This window comes from Scyliorhinus canicula, chromosome 14, assembly GCF_902713615.1.
Source record: "Scyliorhinus canicula chromosome 14, sScyCan1.1, whole genome shotgun sequence".
Taxonomy (NCBI): domain Eukaryota; kingdom Metazoa; phylum Chordata; class Chondrichthyes; order Carcharhiniformes; family Scyliorhinidae; genus Scyliorhinus; species Scyliorhinus canicula.
Window position 1 is genome coordinate 16,810,082 of NC_052159.1, and position 19,227 is coordinate 16,829,308.

A 19,227-nucleotide genomic window follows, 5' to 3' on the forward strand; every position below is an offset into this window, starting at 1 on the left:
AGGGGACAGGGAGTGGTCCCATTAAGAAAGGGAGGAGTAAAGAAAGAGGCTCCCAGTAGTAAAATGGCCATGCTTGGCAGACCTTAAGTGGTGAGGGCTCAGGAGAAGCCCTGGCAATTGAAGAAAGGAGCAGAAGGTTGATGACTCCATGATGCAGGCCATTGAAGTGAAGGTACCCTTTTGGAGCAGTAGTATTCTACTCAGTAGTATTCTGCTTGGTGCAGCCTAAGAGCTGAAGCTGTGCTTGTGAGTTGGTGCTGGATTGTAGCCTCAGGGATCCAGAGGAACTCAGTCTTGAGAGAGGTGAAACTCTGTAAAATGAGACATTCTTGTTGCTGGCCAAGTTGTAGCAATCTTTGGACAGAATTCCACAGTGAGATCTTTGAAGGAGACATGTTTTATGAAGTTTCAACAAGATTGGTTGACTCACAGTGCACTGTCGTCTGGATGGGTGATTGAGAAATCCGTGGAATCTGTCTTGGTCGCATCTGCAGTTAATGATGCAGTGTGGTGTGTACAACCACAGTTTGCCTGTTCATTTACCTGTACCTCATATTAACCCTGTATGTTCAAGGATAATTTAGATATTGTAAATTGTTCTATCTTTGCCCTTGCATCGTAAAGCTTATTTTGGTTTGTTCAAAACTCCTGGAATCTTGTGGCTTTTTCCTCTTAACAATGCCGTAGATCTCAAAACTGTGTCTACATGAAGCAATAACCTACTGGTCCCTAATCGGATCATATCAAAAACTCGGGGGTCAAGTCCAGGATCAAAACGTAAATTGGGTGCTGGTCCAGGATTTTAAATCCACGTTCAGATATGAGTGCTGGTGCAGAGGTTGATAAGGTTTCCACGGTCAATTTTCCTATAATGATTAGAAAGCAGAATGGCTTTGTCAGTCACGATGGATTTCATGGAGATTGTAGACTTATCCCTGAGTGATTTTCAACAATTAACCAAGAGTAGTTTAATTACATTAGCAGAAGATTTAGGAACTTTTGGTGACGCGATGCAAGGGGAAGATGGACGCGAGGTGACTTCTGCTAGAGAACTGATCTTTTTGCTCTTTTTGTTTTGCGCCATGAGTTGTTTATTCTTGGAAACTCGTGATAGCTATTGGGTTAGAGTTCTCTCTTTGCTGAGAGGCCCAGAAAAAAACAAAGATAAGAATAAAAAGCTTTGAGCGGAAACTCGTCGAAAGAGTCTGAAGCCTCCTGGGGCTCAATGGGAAGTAAGATGGCAGAGTCGGTTTCTTGTTCTCCATCCACCCCACTAACGACCGAGGTTCTCACTTGTATTTTGACGAAAGAGTTCTAGCTATTAACCCTTGCTTCACATTCTCAATATGACAGTCCCGCCATCCCTGGAATCAGTCTGATAAACGTTTGCTGCACTCCCGCGAGAGCAAGAACACCCTTCCTCAGAAAAGGAGACCAAAACTGCACACAATATTCTGGGTGTGGCTTCACCAAGGCCCTGTATAATTGCAGCAACACATCCCTGTTTTCGACCTCGAAACCTCTAGCAATGAAGGCCAACATACCATTAGCCTTCTTTGCTGCCTGTTGCACCTGCATGCTTACCTTCAGCGACTGCTGCCCAAGGACACCCAGGTCCCTCTACACACTCCCCTCTCCCAATTTGCAACCATTCAGATAGTAATCTGCCTCCCTGTTTTGGCTTCCAAAGTGAATAACCTCACAATTATCCAAATTATACTGCATCCGCCATTGATTTGCCCATTCGCCCAGCCTGTCCAGATCATGCTGTAGGATCCCTGCATCCTCATCACAGTTCAGCCTCCCACCCAATTTGGTATCACCTGCAAACTTTGAGATGTTACATTTTGTTCCCTCGTCCAAATCATTAATATATATTGTGAATAGCTGGGGTCCCAGCACCGATCTCTGTGGCACCCCACTAGTTACTGCCTGCCAATTTGAAAAGGACCCATTAATTCCTACTCTTTGTTTCTTCTCTGCCAACCAGTTTTCTATCCCCCTCAATACACTGCCCCCAATACCATGTGCTTTAATTTTACACAAGAATCTCTTATGCGGGACTTTGTCAAACGCCTTCGGAAAGTCCACAAATACCACATTGACTGGCTCCCCCTTGTCAACTGTACTGGTTATACTTTCAAAGAAGTCCAACAGATTTGTCAAGCATGATTTCCCCTTCATAAATCCATGCTGACTCTGACTCATCCTGCCACTGCTTTCTAAATGTTCCTCTATAAAGTCCTTGATAATGGACTCAAGAATTTTCCCCACTACATTTGGGGTGTCGGATTTGCCGGTGAATTGGTCTGTGATAGAGGCTTATATTATCACCATTGCCTCGCTGCTGGTCCGGAGGCAAATATTGCTTGGTTGGAAGTCTCCCAATCTGCCCAGTGCCTCTGCTTGGTTGGGAGACTTAGGGCGAGATTCTCCACAAATGTGGAGAGTCGTAAAGGTTGCCGTGAAACCGGCCGTGTTTCACGGCAGCCTTCACGCCCGTTCCCGGGACCCGATTCACCCCCCCACGGGGCTCGGAGCGGGACCCCGAGAATCACGGCGTCATGGCCTTAACGACCGTCGTTAAGGCTGCGCGCCAAGATGACGCGCGGCCGGCTCCAATCCGTCAATGGCGTGATGACGTCACCCGCGCATGCGCGGTTCCGCATTTCTCCACCGCCGCTCAACAAGATGTGGCGGCTTGATCTTGTCGGGCGGCGGAGGGGAAATAGTGCGTCCCTTTTGGACGCATGCCCGACGATCGGTGGGCACCGATCGCGGGCCTGTCCCCTCCCGAGCACAACGGTGGTGCTCCCGCCCCAAACGGGCCTCTGGATGTCCCAAACGGGCATCCAGCGCCCGTTTTTACGACAGCAGCAAGCAGGTGTGTTTGCTGCCGTGAAAAAACGGGCGTAAAGGCCCGGCCGCTCGGCCCATCGGCCGCGGAGAAAAGCCGCTCGCCGTAAAAAACGGCGAGCGGCGATTCGTGACGTGGGTCGGGCGAGGCGGGGGGAGAGAATAGCGGGAGGGCGTGAAAAATGTCGGGAGGCCCTCCCGCTATTCTCCCAACCGCCGTGGGGGGCGGAGAATCGCGCCCTTAATGTCATCCCTACTATTGGAGAAAGTCAAATTCACCATTCGGGGGGTCGGTGGAGACGTTCTACCGAAGATGACAGCCATTTATTTCCTTTTTTAAGGATTTAGTCACCGTCAGTTGTTGGAGGGTTTTGGTTAGTTTCAGTATTTAATTTCATTATGCATTGTGTTTTTTTAACTTTTATATTTGCTTGCGATTATTTGCTTTCTTTTGTTTTGGTTTGTGTTGATTATTATGAAACAATTCTAATAAACATACTTTAAAAAAAAAGAAGAGTTAGAGTTGAAAAGCAGGAGATAAGGACGCAGACATAATTGAGGTAACCGCCTGGCATTTGGAATTAGAAGAAGCGAAGCCTGACATAAGTATAACACAACTTGAGTTCTCGCTAGAATTCAGTTGCAGACTCAGCAACTTGTAATCAAAAAAGCAGTGAAGCAGCTTGAGATGAAGAGAAAAAGAGGAAGAAGAAAGAGAAACGCAAAAGCTTGTACTGGAAAAAGAGAAATACAAAACTTGGACTTGAACTCCAGAGTGAGAAGTTAGCAAGGGAGGAAAGAGGCAAGGAAAGCAGTAGAGTGCTTCGGAGAGCGAAGGAAATCAGACAGCATGAAGCGGTTTGAGAAAAGCTTGATTTACAGGGTGTAAGACTCTATGGGCGGGATTCTCCATTTTGCCGGCGCCCGGGGGTTTCCCGACGGCATGGCGCTGCCCCACAATGGGAAACCCCATTGACCGGCAGGCGTAACGGAAAATCCGGCCGGCCGGTCGGGGCAGAAATGTGGCATGGCGGGGCGGAGAATCCCACCCTATTAGTCTGGATTAGGAATCGAGTCCCATTTCAAGCTCTCATATAACGAAGAATGTTCACCTATTGCCTAAAGGGCAGCACGGTAGCACACGTGGCTAGTACTGTGGCTTCACAGCGCCCGGGTCCCAGGTTCGATTCCCCGCTGGGTCACTGTCTGTGCGGAGACTGCACATTCTCCCAGTGTCTGCGTGGGTTTCCTCCGGGTGCTCCAGTTTCCTCCCACAGCCCAAAGCCATGCAGGTTAGGTGGATTGGCTTTGCTAAATTGCCCTTAGTGACCAAAGAGGTTTGGGAGGGGTTTTTGGGTTGCGGGGATGGGGTGGAAGTGAAGGCTTGAGTGAGTCGGTGCAGACTCGATGGGCCAAATGACCCCCTTCTGCACTCTATGTTCTATGTCCTGTTTTCTAAATTTTACTAAAGACGGAGTTGAGAGATATTTTATCACATTTGAAAAGGTGGCTCCAACGTTAAAGTGGTCAAAGGACATGTGACTCTCATTTTGCCATGCATTTTGGTCAAGAAAGCTATGGTCAGGAAAGTATTTGAACCTTTTTGATGTTATGAGTTGGTTAAAACTGCAGTGCATAATGCTTATAGCCTAAAGCATATCAGCAGAAATTTTGGACTTGGAAGAAAAGACCGAATGAAATGTTTGTAGAATTTGCCTGGGGTAAGCAAATGTTGTTTGACAGGTGGTTTTGATCAATGAAGTTACAACAAACTTTTGAGAATACGAGGTAACAAAACTGAAAGAATTTAGAAACAGCATCCCAATAGGTCACTGCTGGAGGACCATGGGGTTTCTAAGGTCGATGGTTTGGCAGATGGGTTGATATATCACACAGGCTGCCAGGGGGAAGTGGATCTCCATTTGTAAATTCACAGGAAAGCTCAAGGAATAGAAGAGTCTAACTCTGGGGAGAAGGTGGAAACTTTCCCAGACAATAGAAATGAGAGTGTAGCGCATAAAAGTAGGGGATCAAAGTAATATAAAGAACCCGGTATGGTTTTATTGCCATAAGACAGAGACTCTCAACGCCAGCTGAATAGTATGATGGTAATAATAAGGACACTTAAGATGGCTTCAGAAAAGGCGGTATCAGAAAAGGAAATGAGTGTTAAATCAGTGGCAATGGTACATGTGAACCGTGTTTCCTCAAAACCTACAAAGAGCCTCTTCCTTGAATGCGATAAAACTGAGTCAGTTTCATGGAGGTATAGACATTTTGTACAATAATAATAATCGCTTATTGTCACAAGTGGACTTCAATGAAGTTACTGTGAAAAGCCCCTAGTCGCCACATTCTGGCGCCTGTTCAGGGAGGCCGGTACAGGAATTGAACCCGTGCTGCTGCCTTGTTCTGCATTACAAGCCAGCTGTTTAGCCCGCTGTGCTAAACCAGCACGTAGTAGGGAGAAGTGTTTCCTTACTCCCGCTACAAGACAGACCAGTCATTGATGATATGATTGGTGATGGCTTGATGAAAGAGAAAGTAGTAATACGGGATCTTTATGGGACTAATGAACCTTTTCGCTTCTGTAAAGTCAATTCACCAAATGACTTAGTAAATGGAATTGTTGCGATCCCAGTTTACCTATCGAAGGGATAGATTTCACATTGTGTAATGATTTGGCCTGCACAGCGGGTAACATGGCGACAACTGTACGGCAACAGTTGCTTAATCATGCTCTTGTGAAACTCCTCAAAAATACTACGGCCAAGCACATGACATTTGCTGCCAGGAACAAATTTCATGCACAAAATATGAACTTACAAATGAAAAATTAAAACTGGTGAGAACACTGGAGTGTTGGTCACAGGAAGTAATGAAGTGCTTTGAGAGGTTGGTCATGAAGCGCATCACCTCCATACTCCCAGAATGCCTTGATCCACTGCAATTTGCATACCGTCACAACCGGTCCACAGCAGATGCCATTTCCCTGTCCCTACACTCATCCCTAAAGCATCTCGACAACAAGGACTCCTACATCAGACTCCTATTTATTGACTATAGCTCCGCCTTCAACACCATAATCCCAGCCAAACTCATATCAAAGCTCCAAAACCTAGGACTTGGCTCCCCACTCTGCAACTGGATCCTCGATTTTCTGACCAACAGACCACAATTAGTAAGAATGAACAACAACACCTCCTCCACAATAGTCCTCAATAACAGGCCCTGCAAGGCTGCGTACTTAGCCCCCTACTCTACTCCCTGTACACACACGACTGCGTGGCAAAACTTGGTTCCAACTCTCAATTCATGAATTAGTCTCTACTTAACATGCCACTGACAACAATTAAAGGGGGTTACCCCTTTCAGAGAGCATCTTACATTATTGCCCCAGAATGTGTTTTTCCAACGATTTATTTAATATACATTCTGGGGAAATGACCATCACAGGCCAGGCCAGCATTTTATTGCCCATCCCTAACTGCCACTCAGAAGGTGGTGGTGAGCTGCTGCCTTCTTGAACCACTGCAATCCATGCAGCCTGCGGACACCCACAGTGACTTTGTCTGCAGCGGTTTCATACAACTGAGTGGGTTGCTCAACCACTCGAGAGGGAAGTTCAGAATCAGTCAGATTGCTGGGAATATGGAGGACAGACTGGGTAAGGATGGAACATTTCCCCACGCAGTGACAGACATTAGTGAAACAGATGGGTTTTTATAAGAATCCAGGAGTTTCATCATCACTGTTAATAAGACTCGCATTTTATTACAGATTTATCAATTAATTGTTTTTAAGTTCATTTAAATTCCTGTCCCTAAGTCGCGTCAGTTCCTGGCCAGTCCCACCGGCATGAAGTGGACATGGTCCTACACGGCCTGACCTGGCTTGTAGGACGTCTAGTGGAGTCCTCGGGAGGGGGCCCCCATGGTGGCCTGGCCCGTGATCAGGGCCCACCGATCTGCGGGCGGGCCTGTGCCATGGGGACACTCCTTCCTTCCGCGCCGGCCTCTGTAGGAACACGCTGGCCGGTCTGCGCATGCGCGGAACCAGGCTGGCGGTTCTGCACATGCTCAACTCGCGTCGGCCCTTTGGCGCCGGTTAGCACAGCGCCAACCCCTCCGGCGCCGGCCTAGCCCCCGAAAGTGCGGAGAATCACACCTTCCAGTTGGCCCGATGCGAGTGGTTCGCGTCGTTCTTGGCGCCGGCATCGGGCCGTCCCGCCAATTGCGGGAGTATCCCGGCCCAGATGTCCGTATTAAATATTGGGGAAAAACCCCTTGAACAGTGAACGGAGTTGCTGATAAATCAGAACATTAATTAATTAACCATCCAGCGTAGAACGTGCTCTGTGAGAGGCTGAGTGCTGTCAGGGAGGGAGAGAGCAGGGCTAGTGCTGAGAAAACAGAGCATGAGGGCCGGCACTCCCACTGTGCTCCCTCAGGGGCACAGCAGCTATGGAGCTGTCTGGTGGAGCAGCTAACCTGTAACAAAAAATAAAACAGTGAGAAAGTAATGCCACCAGTGTCTATGTAGCACAATCATACACAGACCTCAGTCTCAGACACATTTGTTAATCCCGCCCTGGATTGAGGTGAAGCTAAAATCAAAGGCCGTCTTGTCCGTCCACCCACCCACCACCCGGCAAGGCAGGCGGGCCATGTAAATTCCCAGCCAACTGCTGCTTAATTAATTTAAATTGGCATTGTGATTGTCAGCGGGCGCACTTCTAACTCACGCCAAATGACCAAAATATGGCGTGTGGGTACAATGATGTCAGAACACATGCCTGATACTTTCCCGCGCGATTTTGAGTACTTGCGGATCAGGCACGTGCTTCTCTGAGCAACGTAAAATTATGGCCCAAATCACCAGTTAGCACATCTGTTAGGATAGATTTGAGCATTTTCACTACTACTTTCATCAGAGGAAGAGATCTGTAGTTCTCCATTCTCACCCTACCTCCCTTCTTAAATAGTGGGGTAATATTTGCTACTTTCCAGTCCAGAATGTGTGGAATTTTGAAAACTTGCCACCAATGCATCAACTATCATCTCTCTCAACACTCTGGGATGGAGCTCGTCTGGTCCAGGGGATTTATCAACCTGCAGTTAATTTTTTCAAGTATTTTACTAATACCATTTCCTTTTAGTTCCTCAGCTTCACAAGTTGTTTGGTTCCCAAGTATTTCTGGGAGATTTTCTGTATTATCTTCCATGACACAAATGCAAAATAACTTCAGTTTCTCTGCCATTTCCCTGTTCTCTGCTATAAATTCTCCTGACCCACATTTGTCCTTGCTTATCTTTTCCTTTACATTTTCACATACCTAAAGAAGTTCCAGCAACCCATCTCGTACACACTTCAGGAATTCATCCTCCACAGCATTGGTGCTGATTTGGTTATCCCTGTCTATGTGTAAATTGCAGTTGCCCGTTATTACTGTATTACCCACATTGCATGTGCCTTTAATTTCCTGATTTATACCATGCCCAACATTACCTCTATAGTTTGGTGGCCGACAAACAACACCTGCTAATGTTTGCTGCAACGGTGCTAACCACTGTGCTACCGTGCTGCCCCATGTCACCCTGTAGCCATGTCTCTGTAATGATAATTCAATGTCAGACGAAATCACTAACAATGAAGTCCTTCATTGTGCTGAGCTCAATTTCACAGAGACCGTCCTTCAGAAAATTCAATTTAGATGGTCGGCCATATCTCCTGTATGGATTCCTACAGAATCGCCTAGGAGTAGAACCCAAACCCAGAGCTTCTGGCTTAGAGACAGGGGTACTACCCACTGTGTCACAAGGCCTCCCAGAGTATAGGACGACAATCTATTCTGGCTCAGTAACACTTTGGGTAGTGAACTGACCAAGGGTGCTTTTCCATTCCGCTTCTCTGTTGCTCTAATTTACAGCTGCTCATTATAGATAGATATTTTAAACGTAAAAAAAGAATTTGAGAGCGTGTGCTCAAGATCAATTTTTCAACCCTTTGTTTGGGAACCAAAAGCAGCAGCTGATTGTTCTATAGTCACAGGGCTGGTACCTGTCAGCACTGCTGACTGATCATAGTGTGGGATTAAACTGAACGATTAAATTGTGAATTCCTGTCACACATCACAAATTGCAGACTCACGTTACAGGAACTTGCAAGTTTACTGACTTCATTATTCAAGCCCGTTTGCTGCACCGATTTAGTAATGCGTGGGAAACGTAGTCATAGGGACCAGATAGCTGACACAACTGCAGACTTGAGGGTTGCTGCTGCACCTTGAAGGTGAACTGACCAATGTATGACAGGTCCACGAGTTTAGCTGCCAATCCTTCCCCTTCCACCAAAGCAATACCCAGAAAGGAGTGTGACATCTGGGAGCTTTTACCATTGCAACCCCAGTGCAGCAAGCATCTGTCTTGGAGCACAAGTTGTGCAGCAAGCACCAGGCCAATGTGGATTCCTTTGCGGGCTGCGCAATATTACATCATCCTCCTTCTGCAGGACAGAATGCTTTCTCTCCTCCGCCTTTTTAAGGAAATGTTAGTAACTCTCAGTTTATGAGTCACGCTCTTCCTTGTCTCATTGCACATGATTGGATTGGATTGGATTGGATTTGTTTATTGTCACGTGTACCGAGGTACAGTGAAAAGTATTTTTTTGCTAGCAGCTCAACAGATCATTAAGTAGATGAAATGAAAAGGAAATAAAACAAAATACATAATAGGGCAACAGAAAGTACACAATGTAACTACATAAGCACTGGCATCGGATGAAGCACACAGGGGTGTAGTGTTAATGAGGTCAGTCCATAAGAGGGTCATTTAGGAGTCTGGTAACAGCGGGGAAGAAGCTGTTTTTGAGTCTGTTCGTGCGTGTTCTCAGACTTCTGTATCTCCTGCCCGATGGAAGAAGTTGGAAGAGTGAGTAAGCCGGGTGGGAGGGGTCTTTGATTATGCTGCCCGCTTTCCCCAGGCAGCGGGAGGTATAACTGGAGTCAATGGATGGGAGGCAGGTTCGTGTGATGGACTGGGCAGTGTTCACAACTCTCTGAAGTTTCTTGCGGCCCTGGGCCGAGCAGTTGCCATACCAGGCTGTGATGCAGCCCGTTAGGATGCTTTCTATGGTGCATCTGTAAAAGTTGGTAAGGGTTAATGTGGATATGCCGAATTTCCTAAGTTTGCCGAGGAAGTATAGGCGCTGTTGTGCTTTCTTGGTGCTGGCGTCGATGTGGGTGGACCAGGACAGATTTTTGGAGATGTGCACCCCTCGGAAGTTGAAACTGCTAACCATCTCCACCTCAGCCCCGTCGATGCTGACAGGGGAGTGTACAGTACTTTGCTTCCTGAAGTCAATGACCAGCTCTTTAGTTTTGCTGGCATTGAGAGAGAGACTGTTGTTGCTGCACCTCTCCACTAGGTTCTCTATCTCCCTCCTGTATTCTGACTCATCGTTATTCGAGATCCGGCCTACTATAGTTGTATGGTCAGCAAACTTGTAGATGGAATTAGAACCAAATTTTGCCACAGTCGTGTGTGTACGGAGAGTAGAGTAATGAAATGAAAATGAAAATCGCTTATTGTCACGAGTAGGCTTCAATGAAGTTACTGTGAAAAGCCCCTAGTCGCCACATTCCGGCGCCTGTCCGGGGAGGCTGGTACGGGAATCGAACCGTGCTGCTGGCCTGCTTGGTATGCTTTAAAAGCCAGCGATTTAGCTGAGTGAGCTAAACCAGCCCCTTAGAGCTAAACCAGCCCCTTGAGCTAAACCAGCCCCTGGTAGGGGGCTAAGTACGCAGCCTTGCGATACCCCGGTATAACATAGAACATAGAACAGTACAGCACAGAACAGGCCCTTCGGCCCTCGATGTTGTGCCGAGCAATGATCACCCTACTCAAACCCACGTATCCACCCTATACCCGTAACCCAACAACCCCCCCCCTTAACCTTACTTTTTAGGACACTACAGGCAATTTAGCATGACCAATCCACCTAACCCGCACATCTTTGGACTGTGGGAGGAAACCGGAGCACCCGGAGGAAACCCACGCACACACGGGGAGGACGTGCAGACTCCGCACAGACAGTGACCCAGCCGGGAATTGAACCTGGGACCCTGGAGCTGTGAAGCATTTATGCTAACCACCATGCTACCGTGCTGCCCCAATATTGAGGACTATTGTGGAGGCGGTGTTGTTGTTTATTCTTTCTGATTGTGGTCTGTGGGTCAGAAAGTCGAGGATCCAGTTGTAGAGTGGGGAGCCAAGACCCAGGCAACCATTGGAAGATGTCGCAGTTCAACAACGGAGAAAACTCTGCCAAGCAAAAAAGACATTTTGTACCTAACAAGGGGCTATCTTTGTGAAATATTGTTATGTGCCTCACCTGAAGAATGTGTTGAGGAGCTTTGACACAATAGGAAGGGGAACTGGTAGCACAGGGGTAATGTTATTGGATTACTAATCCAGAGGCCTGGACTAATCCTTTAGGGACAGGAATTTAAATGAACTTAAAGTCAATTAATTGATAAATCTGTAATACAATGCGAGTCTTATTAACAGTGATGATGAAACTCCTGGATTCTTATAAAAACCCATCTGTTTCACTAATGTCTGTCACTGCGTGGGGAAATGTTCCATCCTTACCCAGTCTGTCCTCCATATTCCCAGCAACCCGATTGATTCTGAACTTCCCTCTCGAGTGGCTGAGCAACCCACTCAGTTGTATGAAACCGCTGCAGACAAAATCACTGTGGGTGTCCGCAGGCCACATGGATTGCAGTGGTTCAAGAAGGCAGCAGCTCACCACCACCTTCTGAATGGCAGTTAGGGATGGGCAATAAAATGCTGGCCTGGCCTGTGATGGTCATTTCCCCAGAATGTATATTAAATAAATCGTTGGGAAAACACATTCTGGGACAATAATGTAAGATGCTCTCTGAAAGACCCCCTTTAATTGTTGTCAGTGGCATGTTAGGTAGAGACTAATTCATGAACTGAGAGTTTCTTACACCTGTGATGATCAAGTTATTCTCTCCTCAGACTTTGGTTTCTTAAAAACCCGGACTTGTCATGAATGAAATGAAAATCGGTTATTGTCACAAGTAGGCTTCAATGAAGATACTGTGAAAAGCCCCTAGTCGCCACATTCCGGCGCCTGTCCGGGGAGGCTGGTACGGGAATCGAACCGTGCTGCTGGCCTGCTTGGTCTGCTTTAAAAGCCAGCGATTTAGCCTGGTGAGCTAAACCAGCCCCTCATCATCTCAGCTCTCCTTTCTGATTCATCATCTCTCTATTTTTTCACTGTTGGTGGTTTCTTGAATTATTGGACCATGGTCCTTTACTGAAGTAAAGGAACCCACCAGGACTTTGCTCAGTAAATACTTAATTCCATTGCACAACATATTGCAGAAAGCTGAAATAAAAACAGTAAGTGCTGGACTTACTCAGCGAGGAAGGCAATAACTGAGGAGAGAAAGAAACCAAGTTCACATTTCAGCTCAATGACCCTTAATCACGACTGGAAAGAAATTGAGATATAGCGGGTTGTAATCAAGTACAGAGATGGGGAAATGTGAAGGAGCATGGCATAATCAAAAAGGAAGGCCCAGAATAAGATAGAAGACAGGAAAGGTTCAAATGACAACTGGGGTGATGGTGCAGGGGAAAGCGGAAGGGGTGGGAATGGGGCAAGTAAAGGAACAAAAGATGGGTCCAAAGGATGTGCAAATTACAACAGCAGAATGGATAACAACAGCTGATAGAAAAGGATTAATGGACATGATCTGAAAGTGTTACTACCATGAGGAATGGGAACAGGAGTAGGCCATGCAGCCCTGCGAGCCTGCTCCGCCATTTAATAAGATCATGGCTGTTCTAACATTCAGAAGGTCCACTTTCCTGCCTTCTCTCCATAACCTCTAATTCTCCCACTGATTAAAAACCAATTGATCTCAGCCTCGAAAATGTTCAAGGTCTCAACCTCCACAGCTTCCCAGGGTAAAGAATGCCAAAGATTCACCACTCTTTGAGAGAAGAAATTCTTCTTCAAATCTGTCTTAAGTGAGCATCGCCTTATCCTGGGATATTGCTCTCTGGTCCTACGCTATCCCATAATTGGAAACATTCTCCCATTGTTTATCCTGTCTAATCCCCTAAGAATCTTATACGTTTCAATCATGTCACCTCTCATCCTCCTGAACTCTGAGGAGTACAGACCCAAGTTGTCCAATCTTTCCTCATATGGCAGTCCCTCCATACCCGGGATCATTCTAGTAAACCTCCTCTGTACTGCCTCCAATGATTAAGGGTGCAGTCTAATGACTGCGTCCCGCCGGAATCAGAGTGGCATGCCAGAGTGGTAAATGCCAGGAGAGGTCTCCCCTGGGTTCCCCGACGGCTGCAACACCTCACGAGATCTAATCAGACCCTGGAGAGTCTCCCAGGCCACTGGAGGCCCCTGGGGGGTCTCGGACATAGTAGTGTGGCACCGTGGCTCTCCCCCGAAACCTGGGCACCTTGGCACTACCAAGCTGACAGCTTGGCACTGCCACCTGCATGCTGCCACGTTGCCCAAGTGGCATTGCCAGGCTGGCAGGAGCACTGCCATGGTGGCAGTCTCACTCCGAGATTGGCCCACCCTTTCAAAATCGTGGCCCGATCTCTGCGGAACTGGTCTGGCCAGCGGGTTCAGATCCCCAGTGGTGAAAGCAATTCTGAGTGTGAGCTAACCCAGAGAAAAACTCCCCAGGGCCCAAAACATGACTGATTGTGGTTAGATAGCGGTGGGGAACTAGCCAGAGCCGGGGAGAAACTCCCAGCCACACACGCCTGAAATGGTACTTAGAAATGTTTCCATTCTGGCATTGACTGATTTTTCTTTCTCTTTGCCAACCTGAAATACCGACGACAATTGGATCTTCCATTTGGAGAGCGAGTGCAGACACAATGGGCCTCCTCCTGCGCCATATAATCCTGTGATTCTGTGAAATCACAGCCTAGCTAAGACATATCAACTCAGCGTAGACCTGCAATTGAACCCAAAACTTCTCATTTGTATGGCTTAATGCTTCCCTGAGCAGCATTCATACCCGCTAGACATTTGGACTGCACTTACAGTATTGCACACAATTCTCTCCATATCACAGTAAAGATATAGAGGGACTGTACAAGGTAAAATAAAACGATTCACAAGGCTGATGGTTGTATTGTCCCAGTTCTGCTCTCGAAGGGAAGACAAGTGATCTGATGGAGGTCTTTCAAAATTATGAATGGGTTCAGTAAGGTAAACATAGAGAAGATGTTTTCACTTGTGGGGTGTCCAGTCTAGAGGCCACAAATGTATGATAGCTACTAATAAGTTCAATAAGGAATTCAAGGGAGACATCTTTTCCCAGAGACTGGTGAGGATGTGGAAGTTATTACCGCGTGGAGTAGCTGAGCTGAATAGCATTGAAATATTTAAGGGGAAACTAAGTAAATACATGAGGGATAAAAGAGCTGGGGGACCTTTTCAGAGAATAAACTGAGTAGCATGGTAGCACAGTGGGTAGCACAGTGGGTAGCACTGTTGCTTCATAGCTCCAGGGTCCCAGGTTTGATTCCTGGCTTAGGTCACTGTGTGGAGTCTGCATGCTCTCTCACTGTCTGCGTGGCTTTCCTCCGGGTGCTCCGGTTTCCTCCCACAAGTCCCGAAAGACATGCTGTTAGGTGAATTGGACATTCTGAATTCTCCCTCTGTTTACCCAAACAGGTGCCAGAATGTGGCGACTAGGGGCTTTTCACAGTAACTTCATCACAGTGTAGGGGCCTTTCACAGTAACTTCATTGAAGCCTATTCATGATAATAAGCGATTTTCATTTTCATTTCATTAATGTCAGTCTACTTGTGACAATAAAGATTATTATTATTATTACAAACGCAAAAAGGTTTACAGCATAGCAACAAGGCATTCAACCCAACAAATTTGCACTCCACATGAACCACTCGCACCTTATTTCACCTCACTATATGTACAATATATGTAACAGAATATTTCTCGTTTATTGAACAGGCTAGGGAAAAGACAGAAAAAAATGACAAAATAAGACACTTGATACACAAGGCATGCATACAGACCTGTAAGCAGTTGCAAGCTCCAGGCTTGCTGAATACCCCAGCTGACAGCTAATGTATAATGGGACAGATTTCTCTTTTTAATTCACACCCAAGCCATCAGTCTGAATGGCTAAATGTTACTGACAGCAACCAATATTCTACAAACTGTTAAACCACAGGTTTGGTGATGCATTCAAGGAGCGGCATTCATTTATTGGCAAATGATTTTTCATTTGAATGTCAGTTTTGTGAATTTGATGCTTTTCACAACTGCGAGACAGCTTTCTCAGTCATTCTATCAGAGCTGGGATATGCTGATGTTAAGCAGTTCCCCCGAGAAAGGCAGCCGGGACATGCAAGAATCCCAAGGTGTAACAAAACAGACACTTTGCTCCCACCCACGTCCCAATGCCAGTTCCACTGTTTGAAAGCATCAGGGGTTGAGAGGATGAGTAGAGAGAGCGAGAGAGAGAGAGAGGGGGGTGAAGGCTTCTACCCTTCACTTTTCAGCTGATTTCCAGACGGTGGAATGGGAATTACCCTGGAAATTCTCAGACCCTGTCAGGATGCAGGAGGAGACAGTTCTCTGCTGGCCAAACCTGCGCTATGCTAACTGAAACAATGCTTCTTTGTCTCATTAGTTCTGTGCTTCAGACGATGGATCAATAGTCCTTTCTTTTATTTCAAGTTACCTGGAGGCAGTATTGACTTCAAGCAGCCAACTGACAAGTTGTGAATTGGACAGTCTGGGTTTGTTGACGAATGAGAAAACAAGACTGGCATATCTATAGCATCTTCACATTCTCTGACCCAAATCGCGTTACACCAATTAAGTACTTTTCAAAGTGCGGTCACAATTGTAATGTAAGAAATGCGGCAGGAACTAGACGCTAAGGGCCGGATTTTCATGAAAGAGATGGGAAAGTCAAGCCGAAAACTTTCCGACTCCGCAGACTCGGTCCCCTTTAAAAAGATCCCTGCCCACCATATTTTTGTTCTGGGGAGGTGTGAGTGCAATGGAATGAGACCCTCCGCCTCCAGCGGCAGGCAGGTGGTGATGCCAACAGGCTAGAATACCCTCTTCCATTTCATAGGACACCGACTCAGATGAATGTCAGGCCCTCAAGCCCTCATTTCATGCTGCTTGATAGCCTCATCTTCCCTCATAACCTCCATGCCTCTTCACACTCTCCATGATCATCATACTCACCCCTTCTTGTATCCTCCACTGCCATTCATGCATTGTTCACTGCAGGCAGATGTAGGGGCCTTGTCTTTGAAACAGAAATGTAACAAAATACTAAGCTCTCAAATTCACTTTATGCTGCAAAAAGCAGCCGTTCCAGGGAGCTATTCAATAAAAAGTTAAATCACTCAAGTTGTCAATCTGTTGTAAAAACAACCATCCATTCAGTAACTACATCAAATATATATAATCCTTTAATATCCTCAAATGACACAGCCGTCCTTTGAGATGTGGTTCTGTTGCTTTTGAAACTCAGTGAAGCATTCATAATGGCCCCAACTGTAAAACAAACAATTACAAATGAAAACAACGAAGCCTATTGAAACTGCAAAAACAGATGGCTATGTTTTTTTCTGAGCTGCACCAGATGGCCTGTCAATCAATGCAGCCCTGGAGCAGTTATCTTGTTATTTTTCTTTGAGTGAAAGCTGCAAACCAGATTTCTTTCAAGTTTAAAGGGCTATGGAGATTTAAGTCACTTTAGGTCAAGACAGTAGAGTTGTCAAGCAATGTTATTTTTAAGTTTTTATTGCACAATAGTACTCTGATGCTCCTCAACACTTGCACAATGTAGGTCAATATAATGGCCGATAAATCTTTGCAAGGCAGAGCCCTGTAATCAATCACTTCAGTAAAAAGTTACGCGTGTAACTTTTAATACAACAACTAACCATTGAAACTGAAAGCACAATTTTTTTTATTTTGTATTTCAAAGCCTCCCACGAAATAATTCCTGGAGCAGGTGACTGTTTTCTTTTGGCTCCCCACTTAGGACTGGGGACTCCTCTGAGGTGCCATGAGCCATGTATATTTCAGGAAGGGCCCAACTCCACAAAAATTGTGAAATGTTTGAATTGCCCCACCTGTGCAATGGGGCCAACAAAGGCGGGAGTGCTGCAGGTGACTGGTCTGCCCGCATCCTTATCCAGCCCTGCAACAATTTCAGGAAACGGGAATGGGGGTGTAAATCCCAGAGTTAGATCCTGGCTGCCGATTTTAAAGGGCTCCCCAGTTGGTTCCCCTCCAACGGAAATTCCAGGCTCCAAACTCTGTTTCAGATTTACCGCGTTAATGAAGTGTTAGGAGTCGAATGAGAGAGGAATGGGAGCCATGTCCTGCTCGCCTGAGTGCAAGAAAGCTCATTTTGTGTTCATTCAGTCATTCAGCTACTTTACATTCGCCTACTTGTGCGCAAGTCATTTTTCTTTCATTATATAAGCAAAGAAGATTTTTTTAAAAGGCCGACAGACACCGAGCCCATTCTATTACGAACAATGCAATAATCCCCTATGCATCTCACCACTCCCTAACCACAATATAGAACATAATATCTACAGGAAAAAACAAAAAAACCCTGACGAAATATCGCCATTTCAGAGGTCCGTTCAGGAAATTCCCTTCTGACTCCCTAATGCAATCCAGCCCAATAGACCATGGCCGCCTGTCACAATCAAGGAACCAGCATCTTATCTTCATAACTAGCCCAGAAATTTACAAATGCCTTTTTAAAGGATGACAACAACCCTGTACTTCCGTGTCACAGCAACGTGTTCCAGAGTGTACTCACTCTCTGTGAAAGAAAATACTTTCTGTATCTAACCTCGTAGTCCCAAATCCTATCATCCCTATCCATTTCAAACAATGTCTCATTAGGCTGCAACCAATGCCTTATTCATTTGAAAACTGCAATCGTATTCGGTCTATGCCCAAACTTTATGTCGTATTATGCAATAAAATCCTGTTGCATTTCTCCAAAGTAACTGTAATTCTTGGAACCTCTTGAAGATCTGAAATTCAGTATCCTCGGGTCTCTCATCTTTACATCCGCACCCGACCATAAGACGTGGGAGCAGAAATAGGCCATTTGGCCCATCAAGTCCGCTCCACTATTCAATGAGATCACGACTGATCTGATATGATAATCCTCCACTCCACTTCCCCGCCTTATCCCCATAACCCTTTATTCCGTTACTGATTAAAAATCTGTCTTAAAGTTCTCAGCTGTGTGCAGAGATCGGAAAGAGGGGGAATTAAATATGTTTTGGGCAGCGGCATGAAATGGATGATGTTGGATCAGCAGCTCATTTAACACTCTTTCCTGTCAACTGGGCCGCTTCATTTCAGATATTTAATGAAAGGATATTTAGAATCCCCCTCTAATGATGCACCGTCCTGCTAATTCTCAGAGTTTCCCACCTTACACCAGCTGTTGATTCGCTGACCTAGTGTATGCGCCCACCTTTGGTATTGCAGCTTCTAAACCACCTCACTTCCTCGTGCTGACCAAAATTTGCCCTTTTCAATTGAAGTTTGATCCCTTTTTTGAAAAAAAAAGGCAAAACTCTATTCTCGATAATCCAATCTCTCCTTACAGATTGGCACATATTCCCTTCAAGTGCATTTCTGATCAATCACTTTATTGAACTAGAGGGCAGAGGTACCCATTTCATTGAAATCTTCTCCAGAAGCACCAGTGTGTAGATCCGGCATTTTACTTTGAATATTCGCATCTTTAGGGTTCAAATCTTTCAAGGATTCCCACTATATCTCGCTGCCTTGAGCCCTGTAGTTGAAATTCATTCAGTTGTTACTACATAGTGACACACACAAGTGACAGTGTCGCCAAACTTCCTATCTGCTGTAACATTCAAATTAATAGGTCCAGCTCCCTTGCCGGCTCCTTTCATGCTCAGGTATCTACCCCCCTCACCCAACTCATCAGGAAGCACAACTGAACAGTTCGATTTTTACTTTGCATGTGAGCGTGAAAACTGATAACACACAAAATGTACAGACAGGAACTGACTAGCCGGTCTATCAGTGGTGCCCGACACTTATGGTAGCTGGAGTATTATGACAAAACACTTCTTTATTCCTCTCTCTTCCCCCTAGCCATGTAATCTCCTGGGAGAAGCAAAAAATCAGAAAAGCCACAGACCAAGAAGGGAAACACGATTAATGTGCGGAAAAGTCCTCACCCTCTTCCCACCTCACCCACCCACCCCCATCATGGCAAAGCAACA

The 19,227-nt window shown here is 46.0% G+C and overlaps 1 protein-coding gene across 1 annotated transcript in view; it reads left to right on the top strand.

Annotated features, from left to right (window-relative positions):
- The window catches only part of dhrsx (dehydrogenase/reductase (SDR family) X-linked), a 287,258-nt gene that overhangs the window by 209,999 nt on the left and 58,032 nt on the right, over window positions 1–19,227 (top strand). The window lies entirely within an intron of this gene.